Below are 27,047 nucleotides of genomic sequence, written 5' to 3'. Positions count from 1 at the left end.
ACTGCGTAGGGTCATGGGATCATTGAATGGTGAAACACCCACACCCACAGACACCAAATGCCTCAAGAACTGAGCTTTGTACTTATTTCTTCTTTTGTACAAATCCCTCTATCGTTGTGTCAGGTTTTACTTATTTATTTATTTATTTTGCACCTTCATATTACATTGTAGAGTCAGTAACATTCATAGCATTAAAACTAGACTTTACCAGACCAAAGAGTACCCTTTGAAGTTTACTTTTAAGTGGTTTGCCTTCAGGGACTCTGAATTGGCCAAAACATCTTCAAGACATCTAACCTCGGTGAACCTTAAATTTCATAACTAGAAATCTAGTTCTTTGATTTCATAAATCTTGACATTCTAGTGGTCGTAAGGAACTTAATGACGTGTTCAGGCCTTAGAGTCAGAACAATCTGAATTCAAATCTCTACCACGCATGTGATATTCACCTTCATTTGTAAAAAGAATAATGAAGTACTACCAACCTCTAGTGTGATTTTAAGAATTAAGTAAGGGAGTTTTTGAAATGCTCTGCAAAATGCCTTGTTATTGGAGTGAACAGTGTTTATCATGCTTGCCATTCTCCCCATAGCCAAACCTCAAACTATGGCAAGCATTACTCAACTCCAAAAGCTGTATTCATACCAGGTTGTATTCACACTAGATTTGACTAACTTCAGTGATAGCATCTTACTTTCTCCTGAGATTGCCAAGTAATTTTTCAAAATTGTAATTGCTAGAGAATTCTTTCTCAATTTGAGGCTAATCTTCTAACATCCATGTATGGATTTTCATTAGAGACCTTGGAGCAAAAGAATGCAAGTCAGTGACAGCTGTTCTAGTATCTGAGAGAATTTGTGTTGATGGTCTCCTTTCTTCCTTCTCCTTGTTCTCTCACTTCTTCCAAATATGATGTGCTTGGGTGCCCTTACCATGATAGCTGTTCTGCTTATAAATATGCTACTTCTTGTTGTTTGTTGTTGTTGTTTTTTGAGACAGATGCTCGCTTTTGTCGCCCAGGCCTGGAGTGCAGTGGCACGATCTCAGGTCACTGCAACCTCCGCCTCCTGGGTTTGGCCTCCCAAGTAGCTGGGATTACAGGCGCCTGCCACCACACCCAGCTAATTTTTGTATTTTTAGTAGAGACGGGGTTTCACCATGTTGGCCAGGCTGGTCTTGAACTCCTGACCTCAGGTGATCCAGCTGCCTTGGCCTCCCAAATGGCTGGGATTGCAAGCATGAGCCACCACACCCATCTATATGCTATTTCTTTAAGATCCTTTTTAAATTCTCTAGGTTTGGAAACCCTGTAGCCCTCACTAAGCTCCTGAATTTAGGTATTTTCCCTTAATAAAAGAAAAAAAAGTTAATAAATATTCACTTATCCATTACCAAAATGGAACAACTGTTAATATTTTTCCAGTTTTCTTTACACTTTTTTTGAAGGCAAAGAATATATTAGGTAAAACTGAGACCCCTGTGATGTCCTTCCTAATTTGCATTCCCTTCCCTTCCAGAGCTAGAGATTAAGAAGTATTTGATGTGCATCCAGTTCTGTATATGTACTCTTTAACTATAACGTATGCACATATATAAAAATATATATAGTTTATACATATTTGCAAAGCTATATCATTCATTTGCATTATTTAAATTAAATACAGTACATGTAAAGTTTTCTAACTTGCTTTTTCATTCAATATTATATTTTCAAAGCAGATTCATGACAATACATATGTAGGTTATTCTTCTTAACTGCAGTATATTTTATTATATGAACATATCACAATTTATCCATGTATCCTACTATGTATCTTTATTCACTACCACTTGACGTTTGCATTATTTCCCCTTTTTGATACAACACTGTTGTATGGGACATCCTTGTATATAGTTATCTTTACTCTGTAAGAGTTCATAGATTTTCTCTAGGCCAAACACACACACAGGGAAGCATTCTTACCTTGGATGGCTGGGTTACAGAGTATAAACGTTTTGGGGTGATGCCACTGCTCTTTGTGATTGTTCTATTAGCATACTCTCATCAGTATTAAATGAGAGTTACGATTTGCTCTCATTCTTGGCTAAACATTGATATTTTTGCCTGTCAGGTGGATTTTAAAGTGTGTCTTACTTTTTAAAAATGTTCCTGATCATTTTTATAGGTGAGTGTGTTTTCACTTGGATTTAACAAATGCAGTTTTCTATTTCAGTTTGTCATTTTCCATGAATGACACATGAAAATACCTCGCCCATTTTTCTATTACATTCTTTGATATTTTTGTACTGAATATATTTATTTTCATATTCTGGGTGTAGACTTAAATGTGCTGAACATATTTCCTTTCAGTGGCCTTTAATTTTGTTTTCTATACCATTATTTATGCATAAATTTTAAGTCTAAATTGGTCGGGTTTATCAGAGTTTTTCTTTATGATTTTGTCTTTTTGTGTCTGCTTTAATAAATCTTTCCCTACTCTGAAATCTTAAATATGTGCACCTATATTTTCTCCTAATAGATTTAAAGTTTTTTAAACATTTATATTTTATTTTATTAATAATATGAAATAAAAAATCATTTATGCATACTATATATTACATATAATATATGCAAAATACATATTATGTATATGGATAGACAGCTCTCCCAGTGCCACTTAATACTTCATTCTTTTACTTTGCTAATTATATCTTCACCTATGTCCAATTTAGACTTTTTTCCCTCTATCAAGTTTTTATTTTAATGACTGTATTTTTCACTTTATGATTTGGAATTGGTTGGTTTTATCATCCACCTGTGTTCAGTATCTACATCTGTTGTTCCATAACACCATGCTTATTTTATGAATTTTCACCCCCAGTTTTTAAGGATCTTGAAGATTTTAATGTCAATATTTTCAATACTGTCAGGGGTGAATTTTTGTCTGAAATGTTTTATTTTGTAGGCAATCTCTTCTGAGTCTTTTTCTTCATGTACTTTGTAATTTCCATTTGCAAGCTCTTCTTGTGTAAGGAGATGATTTCCTCTGCCTCTCTGTACTTTCACTTCCCTGCTTTCCCCTGGGGCCTCTTTCCCATCCTCAGCAGGGCAGAACCATTCTTTCCATCATTGCCCATTCTGCCCTGTGACTGGGATGGCAGGAGCCAGGCCATGGGCCAGCAGACCAGCACCTGATGGACACAGCTTTGTGTAAACTGTGGGCTCAGCCTCCTCTCTTTACCACTGGGCCCTGTGCCAATGAACTTTGTTTTTTGTCCTATACAGTGTGTGGGTTGTTTTGAGGACCATAGTCCCTAAGAGTCAAATTTATTGCTTATGTATTTTAGTTATTTTCTGGCCAACGATGAGGTTTCTTTCATTTTGTAAAACTAGTGTGGTTTTTGTTTTCACTTGAAATATGATTTTGCAACATTACATATTCAGAGGATATGCACTGACCAGAAATTGGGTTCAGTGTGTTTTTCCCTTTTTTGACCACTGCCAAAAAAACTCTCAAGAAGTAGAAACTACTCTGATTAATCAATCACAGTGAATGAAGGGATGAGTAGAGCAAAAGCATCGCATTTCCAGTTCTGGTACAGTAGTCTGGAACAGACCAGAGCAGTGTGTCCTCAGTTTGTTGTACAGAATGTTGTAGAGATTCAGGTTTTTTTTATTTTTTTATTTTTTTTTTGAGACAGAGTCTCACTCTGTTGCCCAGGCTGGACTGCTGTGGCGTGATCTCGACTCACTGTAACCTCTGCCTCCTGGGTTCAAGCGATTCTCTTGTCTCAGCCTCCTGAGTAGCTGGGATTACAGGTGTGCACCACCATGCCCAGCTAATTTTTGTATTTTTAGTAGAGATGGGGGTTTTGCCATATTGGACAGGCTGATCTCGAACTCCTGACCTCAGGTGATCCGCCCACCTCAGCCTCCCAAAGTGCTGGGATTACAGGTGTGAGCCACTGTGCCCAGCTGATTCAGGTTTTTTTTAAGGGTTCCAAAGTTGATTCTTATGCTCAGGAAGGCTTGGGAAGCACAGATCTAAAGGAATGTGTTCTGGGTGAGGAAGTCAGAAAGCATGATGTTCAGTTCTAACTCTTTTTCTTAAAATCTAAATTTTATTGAGCCAAGTCTTCTGTGGGCTCTGATTCTCTCACAAGTAAAACAAAAGGGCTGTACTGTACAGTCCCTGAAGACGTTTTACATTCTGAATACACTTAATTCTTATACTAGTGAACCTTTTTTTTTTTTTTTTTTTTAGTAATTTTGGCATCCACACTCTACTCTTGACTTCGATTGAGATTGTAGTTAGTTAAAACCTCAGGCCTTTTTCCATGTGTTGCTCTCAAGCCAACATCTCTCCAGTCTGCAATTCGTTTTTGCATGTAGGTAAGGACTTAGTATATTTTTTCTGCCTAAATTTACGTTAATATTTGTAAACATTTTTAAGGCACTATAATATGCATAAAGATAAATGAGCACATTCCAGGAACATATCTGCTATTTTTTTTACCAGCTACACCTGTGCATCCAGCACCCAGCTAAAAGAACAGACTATTTTCACCACCCCAGAGCCCTTCTTTGTATTCCTTTCCAGACATTACCCATCTCCCTGTGAGAAACCTCTACTGTGACTTCTAAAACATTTGTTTTGCTCTCTTGGGATGTATAGAGAATCACAAATATATACTGGCTTCTTTTGTTTAATACTATGTTTTTGACAGTTATGCATCTTGGTACATAGATTTATAGCTCATTAGTTCTCATCGTTGTGTAGTATTTCATGGTGTAAAATACACCATGCTTATCCATTCTACTGATGGTGAGCATTTTGGTAATTTCCAACTTTGGCTACTATGAATAATGCTATGAAAGTTCTAGTAAATGTATTTTGGTGAACATACGTTTGCACTTCTCTTGGGTATATAACTAAAAGTGATATTACTAAGCAATAGTTCACTTACATATTTAGTTTCAGTAGATACTGCTACACTGTTTTCCAATGTGGTTGACTCAATTAAACCTCCCATGCACAGTGTATCAGTCTTCCAGTCGCTCCACCTCTTTGCCACATTTAGAATTTTTCATTGTAGTTACTGTAGCTTGTGTGTTGTGGTATCACATTGTGGTTTTAATTAGTAATTACCAATGATTAATCCAATTGAATGATTTTTTTCACATAATTATTGGCAATCTTGATGTTATCTTTTGTGAAGTATCTATTCAAGTCTCTTGTGCATTTTTTCAATTGGGTATTTTTGCCTTTGTCTTAGCAATTTGTTTTAGTACTTCATCTATTCTAGGTATAAATCCTTTTAAAATATATGTATTGTAAATACGTTCTCCTGCTCTGTGGGTTATATTTTCACTCAGCTGTGTCTTTTGAGAAACAAAATTTCTTAATTTTTCTATAGTTTAATTTATGATTTTTACCTTTATGTTTGATGCCTTTGTGTCCTGTTTAAAAATGGCTATTCTGAAGTTACAAAGGTGCTCTTCTAGAATGTTTGTTGTTTTACTTTTAACATTTAGATCTGTAATCTGTAATCCACCTGAAATTGAATATGTTTTTTGTTGGTTGCCTAGTTGGTATGATATGAGGCATGACTGTCTCTCTCTCTCTGTATACATACATATGTGTATATATATATATCTATATACATACACATGTATATATATATCTATATACATACACATGTATATATATATCTATATACATACACATGTGTATATATATACATACACATGTGTGTATATATATACATACACACACATATATGCATATATATGTACACACCCATACACATATGTACACACATACACATAGGTGTACATACATACACATGTACACACATATTTTTCTTTTGCCAGAATTATTTTCTTACAGTCTAGCATCCAAATTTAGCAGTTACCCCTTGCCTCATGTCTCCTACAAATATAATTAGCATGCCATTAATACCAGCACAATAATTTTTTATTAACTAATTAAAATTAATTTAAAATTGAAGTAGACAAGTATTCTTAGGAGTCTTCTGTTGAAATGCAAATACATTTGGAGAGGTAGCACACTGAAATTTTGTAACACATATACACCTATTAGTGATTTATCAATCAGAAAGTCAGGCGCTTTTAGCAGCCCTATGGGAATTAGGTGAGAAATAGTTCTGAGAAACAGGATGGTGGTGAGGCTTAACCAGCATGTGGTACCTGCCTGGAAAGGGCTGGCCTGGGCGGGATGCTGAAGTCAGGGCAATGTGCTAACTTAAGGCCAGAAGTGTCAGCGAGCTCTGAGAAGTGGGATGGTAAGGCAGGAAAGAAAAATATTTCTTGCCTTTAAATTGCGTGCAGGGCTGACTAAGAGTAACTAACTGTGATAATTTGTTTTTCCATAGAAGTACTAGCAAAGGACAATGAATGTTTCCATTACCCTCACCCCCTCAACTTGTCATGCCAGTCACCACGAGTCATCCGGCTTTCCCCAGTCTCAGTTTCCCCTCTTCATAGAGGGAGATGGGTGGATGGCTGTCTCATCACTCTCTGTGCTGGAGCCTACTGCAGTTGTAGGGTTGTAAGACTCAAATGAGTCTCCATAACCAGAAATAAATTATCTTCACTGCATCTCAGAAGACTACTTTGTTACCCACTTCAACCTCCACCGCTTTATGTGTGAGGCTGAATGCGAGAGTGTGTGTGTCAGAATTTAAGACCAATCTACCAGAATGCAAGCTTGGCATTTAAGGATATTCTCTGGAGAGAGGATCCATGATAGTGGAATCACCCCAGCAGAGGCTGAGGTGACAAACATTGAGGGGGGACATAGAAGAAGCATCAGGAGAGGTAGTATAGAGTGTACGGAGGATGTTTCGACTCTTGGTTTTATATAAGAAGTTGGCTCTTTGCTCACTCCACATGGGAAGTGATTCTGGCCCTTTTTGCACCTCAGTTATTAACATCTGCCTGTTCTTAGACTGAGTACATTTTAACACTATATTTACATATACTAGTGCTGATAATTTTTTAACTGAAAAAAAATTTCTGGAGAAAATGACGTTAAAGTTATTTAATTCCTTCATCAATTTGGTATCCAGAGTTAAATCACCTCAATTTTTTTAAAAAAATTATTTGACTAAACTTGTTTTCATCTGGACAAATCCTTTTTTTAGTGTAAATTTTATAAAAAATGTCTCATTTGAATTTAAATCAATTTTTACCCATATGCAATTGTAAACTATCTTTTGTGGCCACAACTTCTACAAAGTCCAAATTTCATGTCTAAAAATGTTAGATCTAAATTTCTGAGAATATTTTGATATTTTAACAAATATTATTGTTATCAATATTTATAGTGTATAATTTTATTTTCAGTCTATGTAAAATGATTTCTATCAAGTTTATTTTTTGTCTGTTTAATCATAAGGCGATGCTTTGCTCAGTGTTTCACTTTCAACAATTTTACTGTGTGGAGTTTTAGCTATTGTTAATTTATTTGTGTGTTGATTGCTTCTACTATGCTTCATTTTTTTTTTTTTTTTTTTTTTTTTTTGAGATGGAATCTTGCTCTGTCACCCAGGCTGGAGTGCAGTAGCACGATCTTGGCTCACTGTAACCTCTGCCTCCCAGGTTCAAGCGATTCTCCTGCCTCAGCCTCCCAAGTAGCTGAGATTACAGGCATGTGCCACTACACTCGACTAATTCTGTATTTTTAGTAGAGATGGGGTTTCACCATGTTGGCCAGGCTGGTCTAGAACTCCTGACCTCAGTTGATCCACCTGCCTTGGCCAACCAAAATGCTGGGATTACAGGTGTGAGCCACTGCACCTAGCTGCTGCTTGATTTTTTTATAATGTGTCAATTGTGTAAATGTTTACCAGCTAGTTATGATTCTTGACTTAATTTTTTATCTGTAATGGCAGGTTCAAAATGTTCACATGAGTAAGTTTCACTTTTACTTTTTAAAATCTGCATTAAAATGGCCTTGTACTTGAAAAAAAATCTTTTTTTCTTCTTTAGAAGTACATGTTCCATATTTCACTACACAGATACAGAGGAGGGGGAAGATATATGTTCCCATGGTAAGCAATCCCTTACACATGGAGCCAAGGTAGAAAACAGGCAGGAATGATACGAAATCTGAAGTGAGGACTGGCTCTGAGAACAGCCATGTCTAGTGGCGGCTGTGAGAGACCTACAACCAATGACAAGTGATGTCTTGGCTTGTAAAAAAAAGTCCTGACATTTTAATAATTGCCATTCTGACTGGCATGAGATGGCATCTTACTTTGGTTTTGATTTGCATTTCTCTAATGATCAGTGATGTTGAGCTTTTTTGCATATGTTTGTTGACTGCATAAATGTCTTCTATTGAGAAGTATCCATATCCTTTGCCCACTTTTTAATGTTTTTTTTCTCATAAACATGTTTAATTTCCTTATAGATTCTGGATATTAGACCTTTGTCAGATGGATAGACTGCAAAAGTTTTCTCCCATTCTGTAGGTTGTCTGTCTGCTCTGATGATAGTTTCTTCTGCTGTGCAGAAACTCTTTAATTAGATCCCATTTGTTAATTTTTGCTTTTGTTGCGATTGCTTTTGATGTATTTGCCATGAAATCCTTTCCTGTGCCTATTTACTGAATAGTTACTATGTTTTGTTCTAGGACTTTTATAGTTTTGGGTTGAAAATTTAAGACTTTAATCCATTTTAATTTAATTTTTGTATATGGTGTAAAGAAGGGGTCCAGTTCCAATTTTCTGCACTTGGCTAGCCAGTTCTCCCAGCACCATTTATTAAATAAGGAATTATTTCCCCATTGCTTGTTTTCGTCAGGTTTGTCAAAGATTAGATGGTTGTAGATGTGCGGTCTTACTTCTGAGTTCTCTACTCTGTTCCATTGGTCTATGTGTCTGTTTTTCTATCAGTACCATGCTGTTTTGGTCACTGTAGCCTTGTAGTGTAATCTTAAGTCTATCTGTGGCAATGTAAATTAGTTTAACCATTGTGGAAGACAGTGTGGTGATTCCTGAAAGACCTTGAACCAGAAATACCATTTGACCCTGCAACTCCATTACTGGGTATATACCCCCCAAAATATAAATCATTCTATTATAAAGATACATGCACATGTATGTTATATTGCAACATTGTTCACAACAGCAAAACTATGGAATCAACCCAAATGCCCATCAATGACAGACTGGATAAAGAAAATGTGGTGGCCGGGGCTGGTGGCTCACGCCTGTAATCCCAGCACTTTGGGAGGCCAAGGTGGGTGGATCACGAGGTCAGGAGATCCAGGCCAACATGGTGAAACCCAGTCTCAACTAAAAATACGAAAAATTAGCTGGGTGTGGTGGTGCGCACCTGTAATTCCAGCTATTGTGGAGGCTGAGGCAGGAGAATCACTTGAACCTGGGAGACAGAGGTTGCAATGAGCCAAGATTGTGCCACTGGCCAGGCGCGGTGGCTCACACCTGTAATCCCAGCACTTTGGGAGGCCGAGGCGGGCAGATCACGAGGTCAGGAGATCGAGACCATCCTGGCTAACACGGTGAAACCCCGTCTCTACTAAAAATACAAAAAATTAGCTGGGCGTGGTGGCGGGCGCCTGTAGTCCCAGCTACTCAGAGAGGCTGAGGCAGAAGAATGGCGTGAACCCAGCAGGCGGAGCTTGCAGTGAGCCGAGATCGCGCCACTGCACTCCAGCCTGGGTGACAGAACGAGACTCTGTCTCAAAAAAAAAAAAAAAAGATTGTGCCACTGCACTCCAGCCTGGCAATAGAGCAAGACTCCGTCTCTAAAAAAAATATAATAATAAGAAAAGAAAAGAAAAAGAAAATGTGGTACATGGTACATATGCACCATGGAATACTATGTAGTCATAAAAAGGAATGAGATCACGTCCTTTGCAGGACATGGATGGAGCTGGAAGCCATTATCCTCAGCAAACTAACACAGGAGCAGAAAACCAAACATCACTTGTTCTCACTTATAAGTGGGAGCTGAACAATGTGAACACATAGACACAGGAAGGGAACAACGCACACTGGGGTCTGTCAGAGGGAGGGGGAAAAGCATCAGGAAATACAGCTTATGCATGCTGGGCTTAATACCTAGGTGATGGGGTGACAGGTGCGGCAAATCACCATGGCACGCATTTACCTATGTAACAAACCTGCACATCCTGTACATGCACCCCATAACTTAAAATCAAAAAAAGAGAAAGAAATCACAGCCAGTTCTCATTTGTGCTGAGGGGAATTCAGCAAGGGTAACCAAGCAGAAGCCAGGGCTCCCTGCTGAAGCCACCGTGCAGGTGTTAGATGTTTGGTGATTTCCCTAGTAATGCACTGTGTGGAGAGGCTAAAAACTCCTTTCTCCTTTGAGATCCCCTTGATGCCTTATCTTTCCAAGCTAAGTCAATCCCCCATTTCCTCTGAAATGTGTGTTATATTCTGAAGTGGAAATACTCTGAATTCCAGTTGCAGCTAAGGGCTTACTTGAGCATAGAAGAGGTTAAGTCTTCGACTTAGGTCTCCTTTGTGGCTATTTGAAAAAATTCAGAGATGAGGATCTCCTTGAGCTCAGGAGATTGGTTTCCCAGGGGGACACCCAGAATCAGATTCCTACACTGAGCAGACTTTGCGTGGCTTCCCATGACCTGCTGCTATCTAAAGAATTTTTAAATACTCAGAGAATGCCTTCTTGTTTATAGTGAAAAATAATTCAAGGTTTGAGGGATTTATTACTCAAGGCTGAAGGATAAACCTCTGCATTCTTCATTTTGGACCAAGGTGGCTGTCCCTAGAGCCTCTCAGCACCCTTGTTTCTTCTGGGCCACACACTTCTTTTTTCAATAAGCTTCCGAGGCAGATAAGAAGAGGTGACCTCTGTCTCTACCCACTCTTCTGAAAGGTGGAGTCCAGAGAACAAGTCTTACATTTATATGAAATTGAAATCATTCATTGTTTAAAAGGCATTTACTGAGCATCTGCTATGTGCAAAATATTGTTCTTTATGTTGTGAAAAATACAAACAATAAAAACCCAAAACAGAAAACAACCAATCAGAATACATTATCTCTTTCCCCAAGGAGACAATACAGGAGAGAGGAAAAAGATGAATAATGTTACATCTCAAGCCAAAAGCCTGGACACTACCTTGTGAATTCCAAGGGAGACATTCAAGGGTGTGGACAAAACCCAAACATGTGAGGGCAGAATGTATACTTTATTTATCTCTGGGGTAAACAAAGACATGGAGGCAAAGATATTTTGTAGGATAGTTCAGCCGGAGTCCACAGCACACATGTTGTGGAGTGCTGGAAAATGAGATTGAAGGTGGAAATGGTAGACTGAGGCTATGCTGTGGCATGTTTTGATACAGAATAATACTGTCCTGCTCAAAGTCAGCATTCTTTGATTGCATGAAGAAAGTGGAATTTTATGATTAATCTGGTGCAGTTAGTAGGAAATCAGAAATAGGAAACCAACACAGCATGGTCAGTGATGATAATTTTAATACACATATTAAATGGTTAATCTTCCTAAGTCATTTATAATATATAGGGAAGACTTTATTGTCTGTACTTTACAGATGAATACATTGAAGGTCAGAGGGGTTAAATGACTTGTTAAAAGTTATGCATAAGGGCCAGGTGTGGTGGCTCACACCTGTAATCCCAGCACTTTGGGAGGCTGAGGCGGGCGGATTGCCTGAGGTCAGAAGTTCGAGGCCAGCCTGGCCAACATGGTGAAACCCCATCTCTACTAAAAATACAAAAAAAAAAAAAATTAGCCTGGTGTGGTGGCACATGCCTGTAATCCCAGCTACTCGGGAGGCTGAGGCCGGAGAATTGCTTGAGCCCGGGAGGCGGAGGTTGCAGTGAGCTGAGTTCATGCCACTGCACTCCAGCCTGGCTTACAGAGTGAGACACTGTCTTAAAAAAAAAAAAAAAAAGTTACGCATAAGATAAAAGGACCAGCCTTCACTTAGACCCAAGCTTCTTTACTCTCTGTGTGTCTCTGGTATATCAAGTCCATCTTGTTCCAGAAACAACTAATCAGACCTCTTCTAAAATGTTCTGTAAAATTTAAGTTTTTGCAAACGTAAGGTGGCTCTTGATCTTGATCCACAGAGGTGGGAGATGGGCATAATTATGCAAGATATCTTTGCAGAGATTTTTTAAAAGCAGAGGAAATATAGGCTGACTTTCTAAATTCCACCTTTTTATTTTTTAGGCAAGGTCTAATTCTGTCGCCGAGGCTGGAGTGCAATTATATAGCTCTCTGTAGACTTAACCTCCTGGGCTCAAGTTATCCTCCCACCTCAGCCTCCCAAGTTGCTGGGACTATAGGCTTGCACCACCATGCTGGCTAACGTTTGCATTTTTTGTAGAGATGGGGCCTTACCATGTTGCCTAAGCTGCTCTCTTATTCCTGGACTCAAATTATCCTCCTGCCTTGGCCTCCCAAAGTGCTGGGATTACAGGTGTGAGCCACTGTTCCCAGCCTAAATTCCACTTCTTGAACAGTCCTGTCCATTTCAGTGTCTTGTGATGAAGAGATTTTATTTGAAGGCTAGTGAAAATATAGCGAAGTTCATTCAGTGCTGAGATACTTCCTGCTAGTGAGTAATTTATAAAGGCAAGTTATTTTTCTTAGGCCAATAGGGTGTGATTGAACAATTATTATAAAACTTCTGTGTTCATAGGTCCAAGGCTACAGCTTTTCTTATTGCTAGAGGTGGGATGTCACATCATTGTAACTTGGCAACTGATAAGTTTACCAAGTTCTATTCAACATAACGTTTTTTTTTTCTGGCTTCATTTATGATGCAAGGGACCGTTGGGACTCCAGGAGGAAAAAGACTTTTTATCTAGAGAAAAATTTAGCTTATTTACAGTCAGTTCTCTCTGGGGTTTTAGGAGAAACATCCAGAGTTGCCATGATTTGCCTCTTCCAATACTTCCTGGTTGTAAAACTTTCTTTTTAAATAATATCTTCTACTCTTCCTCTTCTCCCCCTACACTGTGCCCACCATTACAGATATACAGATATAAACTCAAGGCGCACATGAAGCTGCTGAGACAGGGAGAGAATTCTATTCATTTGGCAGAAGTGGATTAAGGAAGAGACAGGGGCAGTCAGTTCCTATGACACTCAGCAGAGGCTTGTTTTCTGGTTTTCAATTTCCCTTTCCTTCTTGTTTTTTTTCTTGGCCCCTTTCCCGCCTCACCAAAATTATTTTCTTTTCACACCATTTTGGATATTGTTCCCTCTCTGTATTCTGGTATATTCCTAGATCAAGTCATCAGCTAAGAAAATGTCTTGTAAGTCATTTTCTCCTTACTGTGAATTCCAGGGACTGAAAGATCAACATGGAAAGATTCCAGACACCAGGAAGACAGTGTCCCTACTTTTAATTCATTGTTGATTAACTTGTTCATTGAAGACCTGAATTCTGACAGGAAAAAAATTATTCTTCTCTAATAACTATTTTCAGACATGTTCTTTTGTATCTTCCTTTCCTACTTCTCGTCACAGCTCAAGCATATGTCATAGATTTGTGGTCACATTCTGGGATTGCTAAATCCATTGAAACCTCAAATCTCATATGCAATACTATTTATCTGCTCTATCCAAATTCAGATTTAACTCATTGTTCAGGGATCGTGTGTGTGTGTGTGTGTGTGTGTGTGTGTGTTTGTGTTTGTGTGTGTGTGTGTAGAGAGGGAGTGTTTAATTTTCCATGATTCCTTTACTTCCTCTCTCTGCTACTTCCGACTTCCCAGAGAGATGGAAGGGAAATGGATGAAGGTTTGGAGACAGGTGCATAGAAGCTGTGCTGGCTACTGCTGCACTCTCTCCTTTACAATGGCAGCTACTCCAGACAGTCTCCTGCCTTAGGAATGCACCATAAAAGAAGCAGTTATTGGTTTCCATTCCAGCCTATAACCTTTAAACCCCAGTGCATGCTTGTCATACCTGGGTGAAATTTCTCAGCTCAGCAGCAGTGCTGATTTAAGCGTAAGTGATTCTGCAGCTCCGCTTCATTAGGCTGGTGAATAAGTTGCCAATCTTCTTGAGGCACTTCAACTCCATCTCTGTGGAGACCCTCTTGAAAAATCCCCCCAATGGGAAGGAGAGGAGAAAGGCCAGAGCATTTCTCTCATGCTCTTCCTACTCTAACAACTCTCATTTATGAATTCCTTTTAGATTTCTGGCCTTTGCTTTGTAGAAGCTGGTTGCTTCTCCAGAAGTTACCTGGCTTGAGGGGCACAGGACTAATCCTACTATTTTTTATTAAGCCCTAGAAGGTATTTGTTGTAATTCCAAGATACTATCTTTAGGAGAAAGGGGCAATTATCTATTGCCCCTTAATTTGGGGCTGAGAGAAAAGGAAAATTCTATCTAATATTCTGTTTAACATTCTTGTATTCTCAGACCCAATATAATATATGGCATATAGTAGAGGTCTATTCAATATTTATTTAATGAAGGAATGGATAAATGAATGAATAAAAGAAAGATCAAATAGTTAAAACTGAAGAAAAAGGAAAATCATTCTGGTTCAATGGTCCTAAAATTATGTTAATGGCAATCTTATTAGTTATCTATTGTTGCCTAATAAATTTCTCCAAAACTGAGCAATTTAAAGTAACATTTATTATCTTAGAATTTGTGAGAGACAGGAATTTAGGAGGAGCTTAGCTGAATTGTTTGGATCATGTTCTCTCATGAAACTGTGGGGAAGATGTTGGCCAGAGCTGCAGGCGTCTGAAACCTTGACCGGACTGGAGAATCCATATCAAAGATGGTGCACTCACAGAGCTGATGTCTCCACCACATGGCTTCTCCATAGAGCTACACACAATGTGGCAGCTGGCTTTCCTCAGAGCCATAGTCAGAGAGAGACAGAGACTATACCAGAAGCTGCAATGTCTTTTATAACCTAGTGTTGGAAGAGACATAATTGCCTTTTCTGACATAGTCTATATTTCACACAGGCCAACTCCAGTATAATGTGCAAGGTGACTACACAAGAGTGTGAATAGCAAGAGGCAAGAATCACTGAGGCTCATCTTGGAGGCTGACTATACCACAGCAGACTATTCATATGTCTTAACCCTTTGAATGCTCATAAATTCAACAACACAGAAAAAACAGACAAATTCCCTGAAAACCACCAGCCACCCAAACTCACCCAAGATGAGTTTGCCAATCTGAATATTTCTATAACCATTAAGGAAATTCAATTTGTAATTAAGATGTCCTGAAGAAGAAATGTCCAGGTCCAGGTGGTTTCACAGGAGAGTGCTACCAAACTTTTAAGAAGGATTGACACCAATTTTAGATAATATTTTTCATCTCATTTTTTGAGACTAGAATTACTCTGATACCAAAAACTGAAAAGAAAATACAATTTAAAAAAATAAAGAAAACTATAGACAATTATTCCTTATAACAAAAATCCTCCACAAAATATTAGCAAATCAACTACAGCAATGTATAAAATGAATTATACACCATGACTAAGCAGGATTTATTCCAACTATGTGGGGCCAATCTAACATTCAAAATCCATCAGTATAATCCGCCATATCAACAGGTTAAAGAAGAAAAATCACATGATCGTATAAATCAATATAGAGCAAAGCATTTGACAAAATTCAACATCCATTCATGATTGAAAAAAATAACTCAGAAAAATAGAAATAGAAGGGAACTTCTTCAACTTACTAATGAGCATCTACAAAAACCCTTTATCTAACATCATACCTATCCTTACCCAACGTTCCTTGAGACACCTTATCTTTTTCCACCAGATACTGAAGTCTGTGTGTTTAGTTCCCTTCTCATGTCTCTCAAATTCCAGTTAGGAAAAAGAAGGATGGATTCTGATTCTGTTTGGATTGATGAAGAAGAAAAGGAAAAGAAAATGGTTATCTTCAGAAGTTATCTGATTTCCTACTAAATTCCTAAACTCAAACATAGTTCACCAACATTGCTATTAATTTCCTTCCAATGATGCGTATCTAGTTTGCATAAAAATGTATTATCCATTTATTAACATGGCTTTTGCCTTTTTTATTGTGAAGGAATAACCAAGATTTAGTTATTCTAAAAGTGTAGATACCTATGTCTTGGCCTTAAATTCATTTTAAGGCTTTATTACATTGACTAAAAATGCCTTTATCTGAGTTTTTTAGATAAATGGCACAATGCCAAAACTTCATCTGGCATCTTACATATAGATTCAACTCAATAAACATCTGACATTAATACTCCATTGTTTTTATTTTTAGAGCATAGTGGGGATTAGGGAGACAGTGAAAGCAATTTATAGTTCCACCTGAGGTATGGTGAAGAAAGCAGGGAGCTGTTCACAGATATTTTAGAGATCATATGTGAAACTAGGATTGGATTTATAGAAATGATAGATTATCATACATGTCTTTACAGAGCAGAGAGACGGTCAATGGATGGAACTATCAAGTTGATAGACACAGGCCATCTTGTGAAAGATCTTTCCAATAATGGGCTATTTAGAACTGAGAATCCACTGATTTTTGAAGTAGTAATCTACCCATCATAAGGAATATTCTACTAAAAATTTCAACATTAAGGGAGAAGATATTATGGCATTGAGTGAAAAGTAGAGCGACATAATCTTGAAGGCCCATGCAGTTCTAAGATTCTACATGTTTATGCCCATTGATTTAAAAGATTCTGTAAATTTTTTAACATTCAAAAATGTGCATAAATGTAGACTTGTGAACAAGTTCCTATTAAAACATTCCTATACACAATGCCATTGGAAACAAAGTCATCCGCTCAATCACCAAGTGGTTTGGGCATCTTTAACTAAATAAACTGAAAACGATGCATGAAGAAAAGATTGACATGGACTGGCAGAAATGTAAAATCTATTACAAACTCTGACAAATTTCAGAGCATTAACTCTATTTTGCAGAATCCCTAATGTTTTACTGAAAAGGGAATATTCTTTGACTCAACACTGTACTAGTTGTTATGGTTAGTCTTCTGAGTTAACTCAGCTAAAAAGCAGGTTATTTAATCAAACGCTAGTCTGGGTGTTACTGTGAAGTATTTTGCTGATGCAGTTGTCTTTAAGTAAAAGGTATTACCCATGATAATGTGGATGAATGTCATCCAATCAATTGAAAGCTGAACTGCACAGTAAGTTGAACCATTCGTCTGTTGAAGGACAGCCTAAGGGCTATCCTGGAGGAGGAATTCTGTCTCAAGGCCCTAGCATCAAATCCTACCTGAGTTTCCACGCTGTGAGCCTGACATATGGGTTTCAGACCTGACAGTCCTCACAACTGTGGGATGAGGCAACTACTCAATCAATCAATCAAACAAAGGTGGATTTACATATTCTCTTGGTTCTTTTTCTATGGAGGATCCTGACTGATACACTAGTTCTCCTATGTCCACTACTGAAATGCCTGCCTTAGGGAGAAGATGTTGTAATTTGATTGGTATATTCCAGAGTGTACTGAAGTCAAAATCATGTTTGCATTAAAATGGTATAGCTCTCTTTACCTCCATTTATATTTCTTTTGTGCCATACCTTCATTTATGCAAGCATTTTTTGCATTAATTCATCTTTACATGAGCCAAATGATTGTAGTCATTTGTGGTGGCCTAATTCAAGAATTTGATAAGATTGCTCACTGTCACACGTAGAAAAGATCTTAGAAATCAACGAGGCCAAACTCTCACTTAATAGACACGGAATAAAGATAGCAAAATGATGGCTGTTGCTAGTACTGGGCTAAGAAGCCATGTTTCACACACACAATTTTATCATTCTACTCTGCCTTCCTCTTCCTCCTGCCAGTAGTCTCCTCTCTCCCTAAGAAAATGAAAACTGATTTTGCTACCATGGGGTAAACCAAACTAGCGTCTAGAATGAGGACAGATGATTACGGATGGAGTATACAAAATCATGAGGAACAGAAGTTGCTACGTTCTATTCTGGATTCCTACTATGAACAAAGGCATTCAAGTCTCCAAAATTAGGGTGACTAGCCACATCCTTTGGCTTCTGGAGCCCTCTAGGAACTCTGGCACAATCAAAGCTAATACATTACACTTGAATTCACATACGGTTAAAATATGTACCTTTCTCTGTCCAAATATAAAGCATCCAAGAAACAAAAAGATCTTTTGCTCCCAACAGCAACTGGTAGAATTTGTTTCCTCTCTAAATATAGTTTCATTTTTGAAATAAAACCAAGAGATTAACAAACAGATTATGATATTTGTACAGAGAAAGTGAAATGCAGCGTCTTAGATTTGATGCTGAAGTGGGACATCGGCTTTCTTCTTGGAAGTGCGACTCTTCATTGTATATGGTTGTGAATACTCTTCCAGCTGGCATTTTATACCCTGATGTTAAATACTCATTTTTTATTGGGGAGCATGAATTTGGGTTATGAGGCAAATAAAATAGTTGTTCTTAATGCCTAGAAACAGATTGAAATACAGTGTTATAGATCTTACAACATTTTCCTATAGAGGTTAAAAATATTCAGAGATTCCTGAGTTTTACTCACATGAAATTTTGTGCTTATGCCTTTTTCTCAATTTTGCACATATAATCTAAAGAATAAATGAATGACTCTAAATTAATGACTCTAAAAGGTTTATAGACATAGTACGTCATTGGATCTTGATGTTAACCCTATGATGCACATTAGGCTTATAAAACTAAAGCTACAGTAGAGAGTTTTGTGATTTCCCAACATCAATTAACTAGTGATCAGCAGCGTAGGATCTTAAATCTATGTTTCTTGTCTCTAAATGTCATGTCTTTTGATTAAGATTTTTGGCCATATAGATTACGAAAAAGAAAAGTTAAACAGTGGAACCACTCTATTTCTTATTTATGGTTTGAGAAAGATTGGCTCTCCTGGAATTTAATTCTCAGTGTCTAAATTTAATATCAAGATCTCTAATAAAGTTTTATTTTTATATCTGTGGAATGCATGTCTGCCATAAATGTTGAGCAATTTCCACACTGTTGTAAGTAATGAATGTGAAATTCAAGTGCTTCTGTGATTTATGCCAGGTTGTTGGCATTCAACCATGGCTCACAATTCCAAGCCAGCAGTTCTAAATCTCTCCAGTCCCACCTTTCAGTTTGGGAGTTCCCAGGGTTAATGGTCTTTGGAGCCAATATGCTCCCTGAGTTAGCTTTGAAGGTGATTCATTGCTCTGGTATGAAGTTTGAGGAACAGCCAGTTTAGGTGGATTCCATTCAGCACCCAGTTCAACAGACAACACAAGACTGATTCAAACCCTGGCTCTCCCACTTACATAAATGTTACAAAATCAACAAACATTTACTTTACAATAATTTGATTTGCATTTTTAATGCAGTCACCAGTTATCTACATTGGACAATGCGGGAAAGAAAAGTTGACTTGCTTATTCCTGTTGGCTTATGCTGGCAGGAGGGTTAATCTTTGCCCAGAAAGTGTACACCTCACAGCTGAGTCAGTCTATCTGTCTAGAACACTCCTCAACATTATGCTGTTACTTGTCTGAAGAAGTCTGTTTTTCATCCTCTGTTGTGATGAATGCCCATATTTTTACTCAAACTTGAGCCTTTTTTCAACCAGTAAAAATAAACCTTCTTGTCCTAAATAAAGACCACCTCGAAAGTTGGTTCAAAAGGCATCTTGGAAATCAAGTAGCACTTACGCAGCATGATTTGCTTGTATTCCTGTAAGTGACAATGACTCAAAATCATATGGATTAAATTTTCTTACAAACAAATACAGGCTCACTAATATAGAGTTTGGTTTGTATTTTGCCAATACTACAGCAACTTAATAAGGATTTGTAGCCTTTCTTGAACCAGAAGGATCTGCTGTTCAACAGTAGAAAGTAAAATGGATCACAAATATGTAATGTTCCAATAGATATCAAGGCATTCTAAAGACTTTTTTAAAATTAGGCTAGCTGTTGATTTTGGTTATAGTTAAAAATTTGCAAATGCTGTAATTTTTAAGTTAACATAAACAAATACTATTGTGGTTAATTAAAACATTTCTTTTTTCATTAAAAGGCATTGCCAGTAAAGAAACTAGGGACAAATATTTAAGATGAAAAAGGACAGAGAGCAATTCACTGACAAAGCAAAACAAGAATTAAAAATTTCTTCTTCTAAGCCCCTTAATCTGTTTTTGCCTTCCAACTTCATCTAGTGATTAAAGATAACATAATATTAACAGTAACACATAAGATGAAAATAGTACTAAATGCAATAATGCAACCTTAACCAAATGTAAAAAAGTAACTTAATATCCATGCTTAGAAATGGATTACTTAATGATTCAATATTTGGACTCGTCCAGCTAAAATATATGCAAAATATGGTTCTAAACTGGAGAAATTATTATCTGAAGATAATTGATAAGATCCTCCTTTTTTCAGCCATGTCCCAGTTATATGCAAATAACTATAGGTTATAAGGAATAATTCAACTTCATCTGGATAATGCTGAACAAAACTCTAGAGAGGAATTGTAAAAAACAAACGTTTTTATTTTCATAATTTTGACTCAAAGCCAAGTCTTACAGGATTTTGCTTGGAATTATATTCTGTTATTTGCAAGCAAAGAGTTCCCTAGGCTTTTAGATTGGCAGAGCTAGTAAAATACTGTTCATCTGAGGCTGTTGAATCTTAGCATTCTAAAAAGTTCCAGTCTACTACTGCTGCTAAACTTAACCTCAGGTGAGCCACACCACTGAAGCATGAGGTTCACTATTCTTTCCAGTGTACGAAATGAAAGTTCCTTCTGCCTGTGGTTTGACGAACACACTCAGACAGGATCAACCTGAGTAAGGCCAGTCCTTTAGCTTTTCATTGCTTTACCAATTATTACTTTAGTGCTCACTAGGTATTCAGGTACAGTGTGAGGTCCAAGCAATAGTTTTAGTTCCAGGGAACTCAAAGTCTGGTAGTGCAGAGAAATGTTGAAATAAATAATTATCGTCAAATATGAATCTATAATAGAAGTAGACATAGAGTGCTGTGGTCTTTCAGAATTCAGAATGACCAGTTACTTGAGGTTGGAGTTGGGGCGAGGCTGTATCAATTGTCTAGTACTGTGTAACAAATCATTCCAAAAAAGAACCTTCAAGCAAAAGGTATTGTTCATGATTTTGCTCTGGGATCTGGGCTCAGCCACACAGCTCTTCTGTTGGCATCTCTTGGGATTACTCACGGTGTTTTGGCTGCAGCCAGAGGATCCAAGAAAGTTTCCTTCACATACTTGGCAGTAACATGGAATTTGCAGCTGAGTGTCTTGGCTCTCCTCCATGTGGCTTTTCCAGCATATTGACCCAGGTTTTTAATATGGGGGCAGCAGCTTTCCAAGAGAGTGAGAACAAAAACTGCAAGGCCTCTTGAGTGAGACTGGACAGTCACACAGTGCCACCTCTGCTGCACATTCAACTGGTGAGAGCAATTAACTGGGTCATTCCAGAATCAAGAATGGGGAAAACTGTCTCCACCTCCTAATGCCAGGGGCTGCAAAGAAGTGGCCATTCTAAATCACAGGGGTTAGTTAGGGAATATGTCAAAGCAAGCACTTTTGAACTGGGCCCTAAAAGATTTGTATGTGTTTTCAATGCTTAAATGTGTGTGTGTGTGTGTGTGTGTGTGTGTGTGTGTGTGTGTTGTGTGTTGTGTGTGTGTGTGCTGGGACAGGGATATTCCAGGAATGGCAGAGGAAACATTCCAAACTTAGTGATTAGCAGGAACAATGGGTGGTGCAATATTTGTGAAACTGCAAGTAAATGTACATGGATGAATATAGAATGCATCATATCCTCTGGGGTAGGGGTAACCTGAAGAAGAATGATGGTAAAAGGAGTAAGAAAAAACAAATGGGTCTAGAGAGGCAGATTGGGCAAATATTGTGAAAGACTTTATGTGAATGACTCAGTGATTTGGAATTTATCCTGTAGGCACTGGGCAACCAGGAATCATTTTCACAAGTTTCAGGACTTTCAGGGAAGTCACTGACTAAATATTTGTCACATAAATAAAACCAAGTTAGTGACAGAATTTGATTTGCCATCCTTGAAAAACATTGGATAAGATTAAGAAGACCTTAAAATCCTCCAGCTGACTTCTGTGTCTTGTTCAGTCTGGGTCCCTGAACTACCAGTAGTAGCCCTCAATCTAATGGTGGTTTCCAATGTGTTTCAAGTGACAGTCTAACTAGGGAAGGATGACGACTAGGAAAAGATCTTGAACAGAATACTTGGTTTTACACAACTGGTGTGCTTATTTGGAGTAGGTCTGGAGGTCTGCTCAAGATTAACAGTGGGGGTGCCAAGAAACAACATGTTGACGCCAAGACTGAGGAGCCCTCTTCTCCCAAGCTGCTCACCCCTATGGTAATGTAGGTTAGCAGTTGAAAGTTAACACTGACATTGATTATTGAATAAGAGAAACTTTTCCTTAGCTAAAATAAAACCTCTCAAAGTAATTATAGACTCAGAGTGTTGTGCAAAAGAGTACCTAGGAACGCCTGCACCATTCACCCAGCTTCTCCCAAACATGGCATCTTATTATAATGGTAGTACAACATCAAACAACGAAATTGACACTGGTACATTGCTGTTAACTGGACTATAGATCTTATTTAGTTTTCAATACTTTTACATGTATTCATGCATGTGTGTATGTATGTAGTTCTATGCAATTTTGTCCCATATACAGATTCATATAATCATTATCACAATCAAAATACAGAATTCTTCTATCACCACAGAATAACTCCTTCATGCTGCCCCTTTATGTTTGTACCTCCTGTATTTGTTTGTGTTTCTATAAAGGAATGTCTCAGGCTTGTTAATTCAAAAAGAAAAGAGGTTTATTTAGCTCATAATTTTGCAGGTTGCACGAGAAGCATGGTGCCAGCATCTGCTTCGTGTGAGGGACTCAGGCTGCTTCCACTCATGGCAGAAGGGCAAGGGGAACTGGCATGTGCAGATTATATGGCAAGAGAAAAATCAAAAGAGAGGGAGAGTGTGCCCGGCTCTTCTTAACAACCAGCTCTTGAGCAAACTCTTTCAGGAAATAAGAGTGAGAACTCACTCATTATTGCAAGGATAGCATCAATCCATTCATGACTGATTCATCCCCAAGAACAAACACCTCCAATTAGGCCCTACCTCCAACACTAGGGATCAGATTTCAACATGAGACCTAGTGGGGCCAAACAAACCATATCTAAACCCCAGCACCCCCATTCCTCGGAGTTTGATTTCATAAATGTGATGGTGTCAGAATGATTGTATTGGAGAAGTATGCCTTAAGACACTAGAATCTGTTTTCTGGGAGCTTTATGGATTAAATATTGAGAGGCGACAGCATGCTGGCAGTCCTCACAGCCCTTGCTCACTCTCGGCGCCTCCTCTGCCTGGGCTTCCACTTTGGTGGCACTTGAGGAGCCCTTCAGCCCACCGCTGCACTGTGGGAGCCCCTTTCTGGGCTGGCCAAGGCCAGAGCTGGCTCCCTCAGTTTGCAGGGAGGTGTGGAGAGAGAGGTGCCAGCAGGAACTGGGGCTGCGCGTGGCGCTTGTGAGCCAGCTGGAGTTCCGGGTGGGCATGGGCTTGGCGGGCCCTGCACTTGGAGCAGCCAGCTGGCCCTGCCGGCCCCAGGCAATGAGGGTCTTAGCACCCGGGCCAGTGGCTGCAGAGGGTGTACTGAGTCCCACAGCAGTGCCAGCCCACCAGCGCTTCGCTCAATTTCTTGCCCAGCCTTAGCTGCCTTCCTGTGGGACAGGGCTCGGGACCTGCAGCCCACCATGGCTGAGCCTCCCACCCTCTCCATGGGCTCCTGTGTGGCCCGAGCCTCCCGGATAAGCGCTGCCCCCTGCTCCAAGGTGCCCAGTCCCATCGACCACCCAAGGGCTGAGGAGTGTGGGTGCACGGCCTGGGACTGGCAGGCAGCTCCACCTGCAGCCCCAGTGCAGGATCCACTGGGTGAAGCCAGCTGGGCTCCTGAGTCTGGTGGGGATGTGGAGAACCTTTATGTCTAGCTCAGGGATTGTAAATACACCAATCGGCACTCTGTATCTAGCTCAAGGTTTGTAATTACACCAATCAGCACCCTGTGTCTAGCTCAGGGTTTGTGAATGCACCAATCAACACTCTGTATCTAGCTACTCTGGTGGGGCCTTGGAGAACCTTTAGGTCTAGCTCAGGGATTGTAAATATACCAATCGGCACTCTGTATCTAGCTAATCTGGTGGGGACGTGGAGAACCTTTGCATCTAGCTCAGGGATTGTAAACGCACCAATCAGCGCCATGTCAAAACAGACCACTGGCTCTACCAATCAGCAGGATGTGGGTGGGGCCAGATAAGAGAATAAAAGCTGGCTGCCCGAGCCAGCAGTGGCAACCCACTCGGGTCCCCTACCACACTGTGGAAGCTTTGTTCTTTCGCTGTTTGCAATAAATCTTGCTACCGCTCACTCTTTGGGTCCACACTGCCTTGATGAGCTGTAACACTCACCGTGAAGGTCTGCAGTTTCACTCCTGAGCCAGAGAGACCACCAACCCACCAGAAGGAAGAAACTCTGAACACATCCGAACATCAGTAGGAACAAACTCCAGACATGCCGCCTTTAAGAACTGTAACACTCACCATGAGGGTCCACGGCTTCATTTTTGAAGTCAGTGAGACCAAGAACCCACCAATTCCAGACACAATATTATGAGTTACACAAAGTTTTGTTTTATTTTCAATCCTGAGATCAGCTAGCTTAATGTGTGTGGGTGAAGAATTGGATAATTTAAATTGGTTCTAAGTGTAAAGATTTGTTTTGCTTGAATGTTATTCTGTTGCTTAATGAGAACTACCCTATGATCTTTTCTGCCCTTCCTTCTCTCCTAGTCCACCAAAAAGATCAATCTCAAAATTTACTCTTTCTTTGCAGAGGTCATTACTTTAGGTGTCACCACTGTCTTCTGAAATCCCAGTTAAATACATACATACGATATGGTTTGGATCTGTGTACCCGCCCAAATCTCACGTTGAATTGTAATACCCATTGTTGGAGGTGGGGCCTGGTGGGAGGTGATTGGATCATCGTGGTGGTTTCTCATGTATGGGTTAGCACCATCCTCTCGGTTCTCCTTTCATGATAGTGAGTGCTCACGAGATCTGATTGTTTGAAAGTGTGTAGCACCTCCCTCCTCTCTCTCTTGCTCCTCCTCCAGCCATGTAAGTCACCTGCTCCAGCTTTGCTTTCCACCATGATTGTAAGTTTCTTAAGTTTCTTGAGGCCTCCCCAGAAGCAGAAGCTGCTATGCTTCCTGTACAGCCTGAAGAAGTGTGAGCCAATTAAACCTCTTTTCCATATAAGTTACCCAGTCTCAGGTATTTCTTTATAACAGTGTGAGAACAGACTAATACAGTATATATTTATACAATATGTAGTGTATTTGAGACACAATCATCATGACTTTAGAGGTTATCATCTATTAAAAACTAGTGGAAATAGAGTGATTAAGTGATTAAGGATGGGAGAGAAAGTGATGACAGATACAGTGAAGGTAGTGATTAAGGATGATACAGATCAAAGTCTAGTTTAGTATCATCCAGAAACAAAATAATCCTAGATATCAAAGTTATTTGATAGGGATTTTGGCTATTTGGAAAATATTTGGTTGTGAATTAAAAATTTAAAGGGCCTACCTTTCATTATTTTTGTCAGCATTTCTCTTGTCTCTCCATTGATCTATGGTTTTATTGACTGTTAATGGAAGAATATATCCCAAGAGGAAAATAGCACACTTTTTTTTAGAGAGTATCTTAGATAATTGAGACTTGACTATTCCTATTGTAAGATAGAATGCTATGTGAATTAGGATGCTGTAAGGGAAAGAAGACACACTTTAATGTTCTAGTATAACATTTGTATTTCATAGTCTACAGAGATAACGTGACTGTGCTGGTTACAAATATTTTAGCCAATTTTAGTATAAAGTTTTTGTTTCAAAACCTTATGAATCAGTTATAGTCTGATTTATACGCTCACACAAGACATACTACAACTATATTTATTTTATTTATTTCCAATGAGTTCCTCAAGAAACCACCAGGAGACTTTTCATTTGAAAATGTTGAAGTTGGCATCATCTTCAGGACAATGAGTAGCCTCATTTACCTTCAGGTAAATGAGAAGCCTCTCATTGTAATCAGCCCTATGCCTGGACATTTCACTGGCTGGGGAGAAGTACGGTTTAAAACTCACTCACAATGCCATGGTCAGGACACAAATTCTTCCTGGTATGTAAGTAATCCTGACTTATTACCATAAAACTCTCCCCGAAATAACTGTTTTGGCAAAAACTTATTTAATTCAGAGATGAGTAATTAAGAAGAACCAGTGCAACGTATATAAAATACCATTATAAAACAAAGAAAATATGGAGCAAGTGGTGAATTTATAATGTTCAACAGAAATATGTGGCTATAGATCAAAATCATCTTCAAACATTTCTCGTGAATTTTTTAAAAAAACAAATACTGTAATGAAGCAATTGAATCTTTAAAATAAGAATACAAAGTAATTACACAAGAGTCAGATGACTACACACTAGAAAGAAGTGAAATGTGAGTATCAATTTTTTAAAAATACAAACATTTAAAAAATATAAACATCACAGAAATTAGTGTGAAAAAACAAAGCACACAGGGAAGAAAAGTCACTTCCAATAAGGCAGAAGACAGGAATGGTAGATGTAAGTAAATACAGTAAAATGAAACTAACATAATCTTAGTATGAATGATTAAAAAAATGACATCTAGGGAAGGCAGAGAAAGCAGATTCAACATACACATAATTGGGAGTCCAAGAAAAAGTTCAAATAATTAGTTTCAGGAAAAAGTTCAAAATGAAAGCTAGTATATTTTAAAAACTAAACAAAGGTTTAAAAAGCACAGTTTTTTTCAGGACTGTCAAAATTGAGACAAGTATCATTAAACTTGATTTGGAAGAGATTTT

General features: G+C 38.6%; 1 long non-coding RNA gene across 1 annotated transcript in view; it reads right to left on the bottom strand.

Annotated features, from left to right (window-relative positions):
• LOC116477483 (uncharacterized) overlaps positions 1-21,091 on the bottom strand; it is a 28,428-nt gene extending 7,337 nt beyond the window's left edge. Inside the window, exons 1-3 of the long non-coding RNA XR_004250469.1 lie at positions 20,915-21,091; positions 18,133-18,214; positions 15,770-15,884 (exon numbers count right to left, since the gene is read on the bottom strand). This is a non-coding gene — a long non-coding RNA (uncharacterized LOC116477483). The remainder of the gene's footprint in view (positions 1-15,769; positions 15,885-18,132; positions 18,215-20,914) is intronic.
• Positions 21,092-27,047: the final 5,956 nt, after the last annotated feature.

Source organism: Hylobates moloch, unplaced genomic scaffold (genome assembly GCF_009828535.3).
Source record: "Hylobates moloch isolate HMO894 unplaced genomic scaffold, HMol_V3 SCAFFOLD_11, whole genome shotgun sequence".
Classification (NCBI taxonomy): Eukaryota; Metazoa; Chordata; class Mammalia; order Primates; family Hylobatidae; genus Hylobates; species Hylobates moloch.
This window is presented reverse-complemented; position numbering and strand designations above follow the sequence as displayed.